Consider the following 14,240-nt stretch of genomic DNA (forward strand, 5'->3'; position numbering starts at 1 on the left):
ATGACCACGGCCCATGGCTTTGATCACATACAGCCTGCCATAGAAGAGATCACTCACAAGCAAAGAAGACAATAATACCAGAGTTAATTCAGAAAGGCTAAGCAACTCCAATCCTCAACAATATTCCTATTACTGATTTTAATATATACAATATATTCCTATTATTATTCCATTTAATATAAAAAGTAATTTATACAATATTAATTGTCCTTGCATCAATCTAACTTAATTCTGATCCGCCTGACTAAGACCTGCACGATAACCATAACTTGCTTCAAACTACAATCCTCGTGGGATCGAACCTGACTCGCTCAGGTATTACTTGGAGGACTAGTGCACGAAATTGTGTATGCCAATATTAATGGACTATTTAACACAGCTTCGTACCACTAACCAGCAAGTGCACTGGGTCGTCCAAGTAATACCTTACGTGAGTAAGGGTCGATCCCACGGAGATTATTTTTGTTGAAATGAACTATGTTTATTTTATTAATCTTAGTCAGGAAGCCAATAAGATTATTTGGATTTAATTGTAAAAAGTAAAAGTGTCTGGAATTATTAGAAAAATAAAAGAGAATCAAATCGTTACTTGTTGTGCAGTAATGAGAAATATGTTGGAGTTTTGGAGATGCTTTGTCCTTTGAATTTCTACTTTTCCTTGAAATCCTCTTCCCACACGCAAGGTTCCGTCCATGGCAAGCTCTATGTAGGGTGTCACCGTTGTCAATGGCTACCTCCCATCCTCTCAGTTAAAACGTTCCTATGCTCTGTCACAGCACGGCTAATCATCTGTCGGTTCTCAATCAGGTTGGAATAGAATCCATTGATTCTTTTACGTCTGTTACTAATGCCCAGCCTTCAGGAGTTTGATGCTCGTCACAGTCATTCAATCCCAGAATCCTACTCGGAATACCACGGACAAGGTTTAGACTTTCCGGATTCTCATGAATGCCGCCATCAATCCGGCTTATACCACGAAGATTCTGATTAAAGAATCTTAGAGATACTCATTCAATCTGATGTAGAACGGAGGTGGTTGTCAGGCACACGTTCATGGATTGAGGAAGGGGATGAGTGTCACGGATCACCACCTTCTCCATAATTAAGCGCGAATGAACATCTTAGATAAGAATAAGCATGTTTGAATGGAAAACAAAGTAATTGTATTAATTCAGCGAGACGCTGCAGAGCTCCTCACCCCCAACAATGGAGTTTAGAGACTCATGCCATCAAAAAGTATGTAATTCAGATCTGAAAATGTCATGAGGTACAAAATAATTCTCTAAAAGTTGTTTAAATAGTAAACTAGTAACCTAGGTTTACAGAATATGAGTAAACTAAGATAATTGGTGCAGAAATCCACTTCTGGGGCCCACTTGGTGTGTGCTGGGGCTGAGACTAAAGCTATCCACGAGTAGAGGCTTTTCTTGGAGTTAAACTCCAAGTTATGACGTGTTTTGGGCGTTCAACTCCGGATCATGACGTGTTTCTGGCGTTTAACTCCTGACAGCAGCATGTACTTGGCGTTCAACGCCATGTTACGTCATCTATCTTCGCGCAAAGTATGGACTATTATATATTGCTGGAAAGCCCTGGATGTCTACTTTCCAACGCCGTTGCGAACGCACCAATTGGACTCCTGTAGCTCCAGAAAATTCATTTCGAGTGCAGGGAGGTCAGGATCCAACAGCATCAGCAGTCCTTTTTCAGCCTAAGTCAGATTTTTGCTCAGCTTCCTCAATTTCAGCCAGAAAATACCTGAAATCACAGAAAAACACAAAAACTCATAGTAAAGTCCAGAAATATGATTTTTGCCTAAAAACTAATAAAATTTAACTAAAAACTAATTAAAACATACTATAATCTACATAAAATTATCCCCAAAAAGCGTATAAAATATCCGCTCATCACAACACCAAACTTAAACTGTTGCTTGTCCTCAAGCAACTAGATAAATAAAATAGGATGAAAAGAAATTAAGAAACAATAATATCTCAGAGTTTCAAGTGAAGCTCAGATTCTAATTAGATGAGCGGGGCTAGTAGCTTTTTGCTTCTGAACAGTTTTGGCATCTCACTTTATCCTTTGAAATTCAGAATGGTTGGCATCCATAGGAACTCAGAATTCAGATAGTATTATTGATTCTCCTAGTTTAGTATGTTGATTCTTGAACACAGCTACTTTATGAGTCTTGGCCGTGGCCCTAAGCACTTTGTTTTCCAGTATTACCACCGGATACATAAATGCCACAGACACATAATTGGGTGAACCTTTTCAGATTGTGACTCAGCTTTGCTAGAGTCCCCAATTAGAGGTGTCCAGAGTTCTTAAGCACACTCTTTTGCTTTGGATCACGACTTTAACCACTCAGTCTCAAGCTTTTCACTTGGACCTGCATGCCACAAGCACATGGTTAGGGACAGCTTGATTTAGCCGCTTAGGCCTGGATTTATTTCCTTGGGCCCTCCTATCCATTAATGCTCAAAGCCTTGGATCCTTTTTTACCCTTGCCTTTTGGTTTTAAGGGCTATTGGCTTTTTCTGCTTGCTTTTTCTTTCTCTCTTTTTGGCATTTTTTTTTCGCAAGAAATTTTTTTTTCACTGCTTTTTCTTGCTTCAAGAATCAATTTCATGATTTTTCAGATCATCAATAACATTTCTCTTGTTCATCATTCTTTCAGGAGCCAACAATTTTAACATTCATAAAATTCAATATAAAAAATATGCACTGTTCAAGCATTCATTCAGAAGACAAAAAGTATTGCCACCACATATAAATAATTAGACTATTCCTTATTAAGAACTCGAAAAAATTAAATTGCCTCTTTATTCTACAAATCTACTATTTTATTCATGTTTGATGATGATGAGAAAAATAAGTTATAACTTAATTGGAAATAAAACCAAAATAGATGTGCTAATTACTACTACTCCTATATAACTTCTAAGGTAAAATCCTATAATAATACTATCACAGAGTTAAAGCTAGAATTAGAACTTAACAACCTGTATTTTGGGAAGTGGATGTTCCTCTAGTCTGTGGGGTGCCTTCAAGAATTAATTTCTGACGCTTCAGCTCCCTTAAGTTCACATCCTTGCTCTTCCTGTTCCCTTAGGTGCCATGATCTTAATGAGTTTTAGCTCAGTGATCATGGCAAATCACACCAAACTTAGAGGTTTGCTTGTCCTCAAGCAAAAGAAAGGAAAAGAGGGGAATAGAAGGAGAGGCAGTTTCGAAAAAAAAGATAAGATGAGTTGAAAAAGATATGAGAAGAAATTAAAAAGATTTGAAAAAGAATTGGATTGAAAAAAGATTTGTTTTTATGAATTAAGATACATTTGATATTTTTGAAAAAGGGATTTTAGAAATTAGGGTTTTTAGAAAACTAATTTGATTTGAGGGATGATAATTTGAAACATGTTTATGCAAGAAATTATGAATTGAAACACGAAAATTGAAAAAAATTTGAATTGAAAATGAAATTACCTCCTTCCCACCATCCTGGCGTTAAACGCCCAAACGCTGCATGTTTTGGGCGTTTAACGCCCAAATGTTGCTTCTCCTGGGCGTTCAACGCCCAGCTGTTGCTTCTTTCTGGCGTTGAACGCCAGGAAGTCCTTTGTCACTGGGCATTTTTTTAAACGCCCAGGATGCTGTGGTTCTGGCGTTAAACGCCCAGAAGGTGCTTCTTTCTGGCGTTCAACGCCCAGAAGATGCTCCTTTCTGGCGTTTAACGCCCAGATGGCTACCCTTACTGGCGTTGAACGCCCAGTGGGTGCTTCTTTTGGGCGTTCAACGCCCAAAATGTTTCTTACTGGCTTTTTCACGCCAGTGAGCTTCCAAATTCCCTTGTAACTCTGTGAATCCAATCAATTGCTATTTTACCTTGAAGATACTTTGACATATACCTGTAAAAATCAACTAATTAATCAAAACGAATAAAATTAAATTTTGTGATTGGCTGGGTTGCCTCCCAGCAAGCGCTTCTTTATTGTCCATAGCTGGACAGTGAGCTCTCATGGAGTCTCACAGATAATCAGAGCAAGGTTGGGACCTCCCAACATCAAACTTAGAGTTTGAATGTGGGGGTTCAACACCAAACTTAGAGTTTGGTTGTGGCCTCCCAACACCAAACTTAGAGTTGGACTGTGGGGGCTTTGATTGACTCTGCAGTGAGAGAAGCTTTTCATGCTTCCTCTCCATGGTTACAAAAGGAGAACCTTGTGTCTTATAGTTTGCAATGTCTGCAGACCACAGAGCTTCCTGAACAGCAAACAATTGCTCATCCGGAAAGGTTTCAGAGATCTCAGTAGGAGGGAGGGATGCTCCTGCTACTGGTTCTATCCAGGACAGGTGATCATCTACTTGATTCTCTGTTCCTTTTCTGTCTCTTATTTCTATATCAAACTCTTGTAGAAGCAACACCCATCTTATGAGCCTGGGCTTTGAATCCTGCTTTGTGAGTAGATATTTAAGAGTAGCATGGTCAGTATACACAATCACTTTTGATCCTACTAAGTAGGATCTAAACTTGTCAATGGCATAAACCACTGCAAGTAATTCTTTTTCTGTGGTTGCGTAATTTTTCTGGGCATCATTTAAAACACTGCTAGCATAATAAATGACATGCAGATGCTTGTTATGCCTCTGGACTAGTGCACGAAATTGTGTATGCCAATATTAATGGACTATTTAACACAGCTTCGTACCACTAACCAGCAAGTGCACTGGGTCGTCCAAGTAATACCTTACGTGAGTAAGGGTCGATCCCACGGAGATTATTTTTGTTGAAATGAACTATGTTTATTTTATTAATCTTAGTCAGGAAGCCAATAAGATTATTTGGATTTAATTGTAAAAAGTAAAAGTGTTTGGAATTATTAGAAAAATAAAAGAGAATCAAATCGTTACTTGTTGTGCAGTAATGAGAAATATGTTGGAGTTTTGGAGATGCTTTGTCCTTTGAATTTCTACTTTTCCTTGAAATCCTCTTCCCACACGCAAGGTTCCTTCCATGGCAAGCTCTATGTAGGGTGTCACCGTTGTCAATGGCTACCTCCCATCCTCTCAGTGAAAACGTTCCTATGCTCTGTCACAGCACGGCTAATCATCTGTCGGTTCTCAATCAGGTTGGAATAGAATCCATTGATTCTTTTGTGTCTGTCACTAACGCCCAGCCTTCAGGAGTTTGAAGCTCGTCACAGTCATTCAATCCCAGAATCCTACTCGGAATACCACGGACAAGGTTTAGACTTTCCGGATTCTCATGAATGCCGCCATCAATCCGGCTTATACCACGAAGATTCTGATTAAAGAATCTTAGAGATACTCATTCAATCTGATGTAGAACGAAGGTGGTTATCAGGCACACGTTCATGGATTGAGGAAGGGGATGAGTGTCACGGATCACCACCTTCTCCATAATTAAGCGCGAATGAACATCTTAGATATGAATAAGCGTGTTTGAATGGAAAACAAAGTAATTGTATTAATTCATCGAGACGCTGCAGAGCTCCTCACGCCCAACAATGGAGTTTAGAGACTCATGCTGTCAAAAAGTATGTAATTCAGATCTGAAAATGTCATGAGGTAAAAAATAATTCTCTAAAAGTTGTTTAAATAGTAAACTAGTAACCTAGGTTTACAGAATATGAGTAAACTAAGATAATTGGTGCAGAAATCCACTTCTGGGGCCCACTTGGTGTGTGCTGGGGCTGAGACTAAAGCTATCCACGAGTAGAGGCTTTTCTTGGAGTTAAACTCCAAGTTATGACGTGTTTTGGGCGTTCAACTCCGGATCATGACGTGTTTCTGGCGTTTAACTCCTGACAGCAGCATGTACTTGGCGTTCAACGCCAAGTTACATCGTCTATCTTCGCGCAAAGTATGCACTATTATATATTGCTGGAAAGCCCTAGATATCTACTTTCCAACGCCGTTGAGAGCGCGCCAATTGGACTTCTGTAGCTCCAGAAAATTCATTTCGAGTGCAGGGAGGTCAGGATCCAACAGCATCAGCAGTCCTTTTTCAGCCTAAGTCAGATTTTTGCTCAACTTCCTCAATTTCAGCCAGAAAATACCTGAAATCACAGAAAAACACAAAAACTCATAATAAAGTCCAGAAATATGATTTTTGCCTAAAAACTAATAAAATTTAACTAAAAACTAATTAAAACATACTAAAATCTACATGAAATTATCCCCAAAAAGCGTATAAAATATCCGCTCATCAAGGACCCAGTGCACTTGCTGGTAGAACAGTACAAAGGTGTGAGGATTCGTGCTACCAAGTTGTTGGTGCCGTTGCCGGAGATTGTTGAGTTTGGACAAATTGACGGATTGTCTTGCTCCCTCGATTAGGTAATTATTTTATTTTATTCTATTTGAGTCTTTTATTTTTATTTTCTTCTTCTTCAAATTTTTGAAAAAAAAAAGTTTTTCAAAAATATTTCTCTTTTTCTTTGTTTAATATTTGTTCTTGATTTGAGTCTTTCTTTGTGTTCTTGTTTAGTCTTTTATTTTCTTCTTCTCTAATTTTTTTCGAAAATTTAAAAAAAAAAGCTTTTCAAAAATATTTTTATTTTCTTTGTTTAATCTTTGTTCTTAGTTTGAGTCTTTGTGTTTATGTTCTTGGTGAATTTTCGTTTCTTTGAGTCTTTGTTTTTGCTCTTACAGCAATTTTCGATTTTTTAGTATTTTTTTTCAAAATTTTTTCAAAAATAATTTTTCTTTGGTTAAATCTTGTGTCAAGTCTTTAAGTTTGGTGTCTGCTTGCTATTTTTCTTTCAACTTTTGAAAATTTGTTCTTGGTTTTCTAAAAATTTTAAGTTTGGTGTTCTTTTTATGTTCTTGTGTTCTTTAAAATTTTTTGAGTCTTGTTCTTTGCGTTCTTGTTAGTCTTCAAAGTGTTCTTGAGTCTTTTTTGTGTTTTGATCTTAAAATTTTTATGTTTGGTGTTCCTTTGTGTTTCCCTCCAAAATTTTTGAAAATAAGGAGCATTAGATCTAAAAATTTTAAGTCTTGAGTCTTTTACTTATTTTTCTCCTTCATCATTAATTTCAAAAATAAAAATATCTTTTCTATCTTATCTTTTAAGTAAATTTTCGAAATTTTACACAAAAATTCAGATTTTAATTTCAAAATTTTTTTATATTATCTTATCTAATTTTAAAATTCAAAAATAAAATCTTTTCAAAATAAAAAATCATATCTTTTTCAAAATCTTATCTTATCTTATTTCAAATTTAAAATTTGAGTATATACCCATTTTGGTCCTCAAAGAATTTTAGACCAGACACTTTAGTCCCCAACTAAAATTAATTACTCGATTGGTCCCTAACAATTAACTCCGTCAGTCACTTAGGTCCTTTACTCCGTTAATTCTAACGGAGGACAAAATAGTCCCTGACAACTCTAATAGGGGACAAAATGGTCCCTGATCTCCTCTGTTTGGGAATGACACTGTTCTCTTCCAATTTCCATCATATCTCACATGTTGAGGTAGTGCAACACGTGTGACAATTACACCATGGCTTAATCTTGGAGTTAAAGATGAGGAAGGAAAAGATAGAAAAGAAGACTGTGAAGGTGAATAAGGAGAGTGGTGGACGAAATTGTGATTCATATTTAAATTATTGTTCGAAATTGATTGTCTCAGGTAATGGCCCCAAAGACATGGTGCTCAATACCATGGTCCAAACATAATTTCACAACTTCGCTCAACTAACCAGCAAGTGTACTGGGTCGTCCAAGTAATAAACCTTACGTGAGTAAGGGTCGATCCCACGGAGATTGTTGGTATAAAGCAAGCTATGGTCATCTTGTAAATCTCAGTCAGGCGGATAATAAATGGTGATAGAGTTTTCGAATAACAATAATAATAAATAAACTGAAAATAAAGATAGAAATACTTATGTAGATCATCGATGGAAATTCCAGATAGGCATATGAAGATGCTGTGCTCCTTCTGAATCTTTGCTTTCCTACTGCCTTCATCCAATCCTTCTTACTCCTTTCCCTGGCAAGCTGTACGTAGGACATCACCGTTGTCAATGGCTACATCCCATCCTCTCAATGAAAAAGGTCCAAATACTCTGTCACTGCACAACTAATCATCTGTCGGTTCTCGATCATGTTGGAATAGAATCCCTTGATTCTTTTGCGTTTGTCATCATGCCCAAAAATCGCGAGTTTGAAGCTCGTCACAGTCATTCAATCCCTGAATCCTACTCGGAATACCACAGACAAGGTTTAGACTTTCCGGATTCTCATGAATGCCACCATCAATTCTAGCTTATACCACGAAGATTCTGATTAAGGAATCCAAGAGATATGCGCCCGGTCTGAGGTAGAACGGAAGTGGTTGTCAGTCACGCGTTCATAGGTGAGAATGATGATGAGTGTCACGGATCATCACATTCATCATGTTGAAGTGCAACGAATATCTTAGAATAAGAACAAGCGGAATTGAATAGAAAATAGTAGTAATTGCATTGAAACTTGAGGTACAGCAGAGCTCCACACCCTTAATCTATGGTGTGTAGAAACTCCACCGTTGAAAATACAAAAGTGATGAAGGTTCAGGCATGGCCGAATGGCCAGCCCCCAAAACGTGATCAATAGTCTCCTAAGATGAATAATAAAATAAAACTGAGACCAAATAAATCTAATATAATAGTAATACATCCTATTTATACTAGACTAGCTACTAGGGTTTACAGAAGTAAGTAATTGATGCAGAAATCCACTTCCTGGGCCCACTTGGTGTGTGCTTGGGCTGAGCTTGATCTTTACACGAGCTGAGGCTTTTCTCGGAGTTGAAGGCCAAGTTGTAACGTGTTTTGGGCGTTCAACTCTGGTTCGTGACGTGTTTCTGACGTTTGAGCGCCAGTTTATGTCATCTAATTACGAATAAAGTATGGACTATTATATATTGCTGGAAAGCTCTGGATGTCTACTTTCCAACGCCGTTGCGATTGCGTCATTTGAAGTTCTGTAGCTCCAGAAAATCTATTTTGAGTACAGGGAGGTCAGATTCCAACAGCATCAGCAGTCCTTTGTCAGCCTCCTATCAGACTTTTGCTCAGGTCCCTCAATTTCAGCCAGAAAATACCTGAAATCACAGAAAAACACACAAACTCATAGTAAAGTCCAAAAATGTGAATTTAGCATAAAAACTAATGAAAACATCCCTAAAAGTAACTAGATCATACTAAAAACTACCTAAAAATGATGGATAAGGCTTGATATTCCTGAGCCTATTTCTTCCACCATTATTAAAGCCTTGTTGAGTCTTTTGTTGATCCTTCCATGAGAAATTCGGATGATATCTCTATAATGAATTATAGGTGTTTCCAAAAGGTTCACCCATGTAATTTACCTCTGCCATTGCAGGGTTTTCAGGATCATAAGCTTCTTCTTCAGAAGATGCCTGTTTAGTACTGTTGGATGCATTTTGCCATCCATTCAGACTTTGAGAAATTATGTTGACTTGCTGAGTCAACACTTTGTTCTGAGCCAATATGGCATTCAGAGCATCAATTTCAAGAACTCCCTTCCTTTGAGGCGTCCCATTATTCACGGAATTCCTCTCAAAAGTGTACATGAAATGGTTATTTGCAACCATGTCAATAAGTTCCTAAGCTTCTACAGGCGTTTTCTTAAGGTGAATGGATCCACCTGCAGAGTGGTCCAATGACATCTTGGAAAACTCAGATAGACCATAATAGAATATATCTAATATGGTCCACTCTGAAAACATGTCAGAAGGACACTTTTTGGTCATCTGCTTGTATCTTTCCCAAGCTTCATAGAGGGATTCACCATCTTTTTGCTTGAAGGTCTGAACATCCACTCTAAGCTTGCTCAGCTTTTGAGGAGGAAATAATTTATCCAAGAAGGCCGTGACCAGCTTATCCCAAGAGTCCAGGCTATCTTTAGGTTGTGAGTCCAACCATGTTCTAGCTCTGTCTCTTACAGCAAAAGGGAAAAGCATGAGCCTGTAGACTTCAGGATCTACTCCATTCGTCTTAACAGTCTCACAAATCTGCAAGAACTCAGTTAAAAACTGGTAAGGATCTTCATATGGAAGTCCATGAAACTTGCAGTTCTATTGCATTAGAGCAACTAATTGAGGTTTCAGCTCAAAATTGTTTGCTCCAATGGCAGGAATTGAGATGCTTCTTCCATCAAACTTGGACGTGGGTTTAGTAAAATCACCAAGCATCCTCCTTGCATTATTGTTTTTGGGTTCGGCTACCATCTCCTTCTCTTGTTCAAAAATTTTAGAAAGGTTGTCTCTGGATTGTTGTAATTTAGCTTCTCTTAGTTTCCTCTTCAGAGTCCTTCAGGTTCAGGATCAGCTTCAACAAGAGTGCTTTTTTCCTTGTTCCTGCTCATATGAAAGAGAAGAGAACAAGAAAAGAAGAGGAATCCTCTATGTCAAAGTAAAGAGCATCCTTATTATTAGTAGAAGAAGAAAAGAATAAAGAAAGGAGAATCCAAACACAAGGGTAAGGATAGAGGTAGTGATTGGAGATGAAGAGAGGTGAAGAGAAGAGTTAGTAAATGAATAAATAAATAGAAGAAGATGAGAGAGAGAATTCGAAAATTAATTTTGAAAAGGAGTTAATGATTTTCGAAAATTAAAGATGAGATAGAATTAAAATTAAAATATAAAACAATTAGTTAATTAAAAAGATTTTTTTTTGAAAAAGAGGGAGGTATTTTCGAAAATTAGAGAGGGGAGAGTAGTTAGGTGGTTTTGAAAAAGATAAGAAACAAACAAAAAGTCAAATAATTAGTTGGAAAATCAAATTTTTGAAAAAGATCAAATTTTGAAAAAGATATGATATAAAAGATAAGATAAGATAGATTTAATTTTTTTTTAAAATAAAATTAATTACTTGACTAACAAGAAACTAAAAGATATGATTCTAGAATTTAAAGATTGAACCTTTCTTAACAAGAAAGTAACAACTTCAAATTTTTTAACCAATCACATTAATTGTTAGCATAATTTTCGAAAATAAATATAAAATTATGAAAAAGATTTTTGAACAAATAGGATTTTTAAAATTGAAAATTTGACTTGACTTGTAAGAAACAACTAATTTTAAAAATTTTTTACTAAGTCAACTCAAATTTTCGAAAATTATGAGAAAATTAGGAAAATATATTTTTTTATTTTTGAATTTTTAATTATGAGAGAGAAAAACATAAAAATGACTCACAACATGAAAATTATGAATCAAAACATATGGGATGCATGCAAGAACACTATGAATGTCAAGATGAACACCAAGAACACTTTGAAGATCATAGTGAACATCAAGAACATATTTTTGAAAAATTTTTGATGCAAAGAAAACATGCAAGACACCAAACTTAGAAATCTTTAATGTTTAGACACTATGAATGCAAGAATGCACATGAAAAATAACAAAAGACACAAAACAAGAAAACATCAAGATCAAACAAGAAGACTTACCAAGAACAACTTGAAAATCATGAAGAACACTATGAATGCATGAATTTTTGAAAAATGGAAGAGATTTTTTTAAAACATGCAATTAACACAAAACTTAAAAATTGTCTCAAAACTCAAACAAGAAACACAAAATATTTTTTAATTTTTATGATTTTATGATTTTTTTCTTTTAATTTTTTCGAAAAACATATTTTGGAAAAAGAAAATAATGAATTCATAGTCCTCAATCAAAATTCCTGGAACTAGACATGGCTTAATAGCCAGCCAAGCTAAAACAAGTTTCATGAAACACTAGAATTCATTCTTAAAAATTTTGAAAAATTTTCGAAAACAAAGGGGAAAAATTTTGAAAAATATTTTTGAAAACTTTTTGAAAAGAAAATAAAAAAGAAAATTACCTAATCTGAGCAACAAGATGAACCGTCAGTTGTCCATACTCGAACAATCCCCGGCAATGGCGCCAAAAACTTGGTGGACGAAATTGTGATTCATACTTAAATTGTTGTTCGAAATTGATTTTCTCAGGTAATGGCCCCAAAGACTTGGTGCTCAATACCATGGTCCAAACATAATTTCACAACTTCGCTCAACTAACGAGAAAGTGTACTGGGTCATCCAAGTAATAAACCTTACGTGAGTAAGGGTCGATCCCACAGAGATTGTTGGTATGAAGCAAACTATGGTCATCTTGTAAATCTCAATCAGGCGGATAATAAATGGAGATAGAGTTTTCGAATAATAATAATAAATAAACTGAAAATAAAGATAGAAAGACTTATGTAGATCATCGATGGGAATTTCAGATAGGCGTATGAAGATGCTGTGCTCCTTCTGAATCTCTGCTTTCCTACTGCCTTCATTCAATCCTTCTTACTCCTTTTCCTAGCAAACTGTATGTAGGGCATCACCGTTGTCAATGGCTACATCTCATCCTCTCAGTGAAAAAGGTCCAAATGCTCTGCACGGCACGGCTAATCATCTGTCGGTTCTCGATCGTGTTGGAATAGAATCCCTTGATTCTTTTGCGTTTGTCATCACGCCCAACAATCGCGAGTTTGAAGCTCGTCACAGTCATTCAATCCCTGAATCCTACTCGGAATACCACAGACAAAGTATAAACTTTCCGAATTCTCATGAATGCCGCCATCAATTCTAGCTTATACCACGAAGATTCTGATTAAGGAATCCAAGAGATATGAGCCCGGTCTGAGGTAGAACGGAAGTGGTTGTCAGTCACGCATTCGTAGGTGAGAATGATGATGAGTGTCACGGATCTTCACATTCATCATGTTGAAGTGCAACAAATATCTTAGAATAAGAACAAGCGGAATTGGATAGAAAATAGTAGTAATTGTATTGAAACTTGAGGTACAGCAGAGCTCCACACCCTTAATCTATGGTGTGTAGAAACTCCACCGTTGAAAATACATAAGTGATGAAGGTTCAGGCATGGCCGAATGGCCAGCCCCCAAAACGTGATCAATAGTCTCCTAAGATGAATAATAAAATAAAACTGAGACCAAAGATATATAATACAATAGTAAAACGTCCTATTTATACTATACTAGCTACTAGGGTTTACAAAAGTAAGTAATTGATGCAGAAATCCACTTCCTGGGCCCACTTGGTGTGTGCTTGGGCTGAGCTTGATCATTACATGAGCTGAGGCTTCTCTTGGAGTTGAAGGCCAAGTTGTAACATGTTTTGGGCGTTCAACTCTGGTTCGTGACGTGTTTCTGGCGTTTGACTCCAGAATGCAGCATGGAACTGGCGTTGAACGCCAGTTTACGTCATCTAATTACGAATAAAGTATGAACTATTATATATTGCTGGAAAACTCTGGTTGTCTACTTTCCAACGCCGTTGAGAGCGAGCCATTTGGGATTCTGTAACTCCAGAAAATCCATTTTGAGTGCAGGGAGGTCAGATTCCAACAGCATCAGCAGTCCTTTGTCAGCTTCCTATTAGAGTTTTCTCAGGTCCCTCAATTTCAGCCAGAAAATACCTGAAATAACAGAAAAACACACAAACTCATAGTAAAGTCCATAAATGTGAATTTAGCATAAAAACTAATGAAAACATCCCTAAAAGTAACTAGATCATACTAAAAACTACCTAAAAAAAATGCCAAAAAGCGTATAAATTATCCGCTCATAAGAAAGTATGAATGTTAGGGTTATACAAGATATGGTAAAAATTGGGGAAGAACCGTGTCATTTTTAAATAAAGGGGTCAGGGATCATTTTGTCCCTTGTTAGAGTTGTTAGGGATCATTTTGTCCCATGTTAGAGTTTTCAGGGACCATTTTGTCTTTTGTTAGAGTTGACGGAGCTAAGGACTAAAGTGACTGACGGAATTAACTGTTAGGTACTAATTGAGTAATTAATTTTAGTTGGGGACTAAAATGTCTGGTTTGAAATTCTTTGAGGACCAAAATGGGTATATACTCTTAAAATTTTAACTTTCAAAATTACAAAATCTGAATTTCAAATTTCAAATTTCAATATTCAAATTTTAAATTCAAATTTCAAATTTCAAAATTTAAAAATTAAACCTTTTCAAAAATTAAATCTTTTTTCAAATATCTATCTTATCTTGTAGACTTTTTTAAAAATTCAAAATTTAAGATTTCAAAATTTAAATTTCAAATTCAAATTTCAAAATTCAAATTTCAAAATTCAAAATTTAATTTTAAAATTTCAATTTTCAAATTCAAAATCTTTTTAAAACTTATCTTTTCTTAACTTATTTA

The 14,240-nt window shown here is 36.2% G+C and overlaps 1 non-coding gene across 1 annotated transcript; it reads left to right on the forward strand.

Moving 5' to 3' along the window:
* The first annotated feature begins 9,758 nt into the window (after window positions 1-9,758).
* Window positions 9,759-9,862, forward strand: LOC130984408 (small nucleolar RNA R71). The gene has a single exon (XR_009088346.1). It is a non-coding gene; the product is annotated as a small nucleolar RNA R71 (small nucleolar RNA).
* Window positions 9,863-14,240: the final 4,378 nt, after the last annotated feature.

This window comes from Arachis stenosperma, chromosome 5 (assembly GCF_014773155.1).
Source record: "Arachis stenosperma cultivar V10309 chromosome 5, arast.V10309.gnm1.PFL2, whole genome shotgun sequence".
NCBI classification, from domain to species: Eukaryota; Viridiplantae; Streptophyta; class Magnoliopsida; order Fabales; family Fabaceae; genus Arachis; species Arachis stenosperma.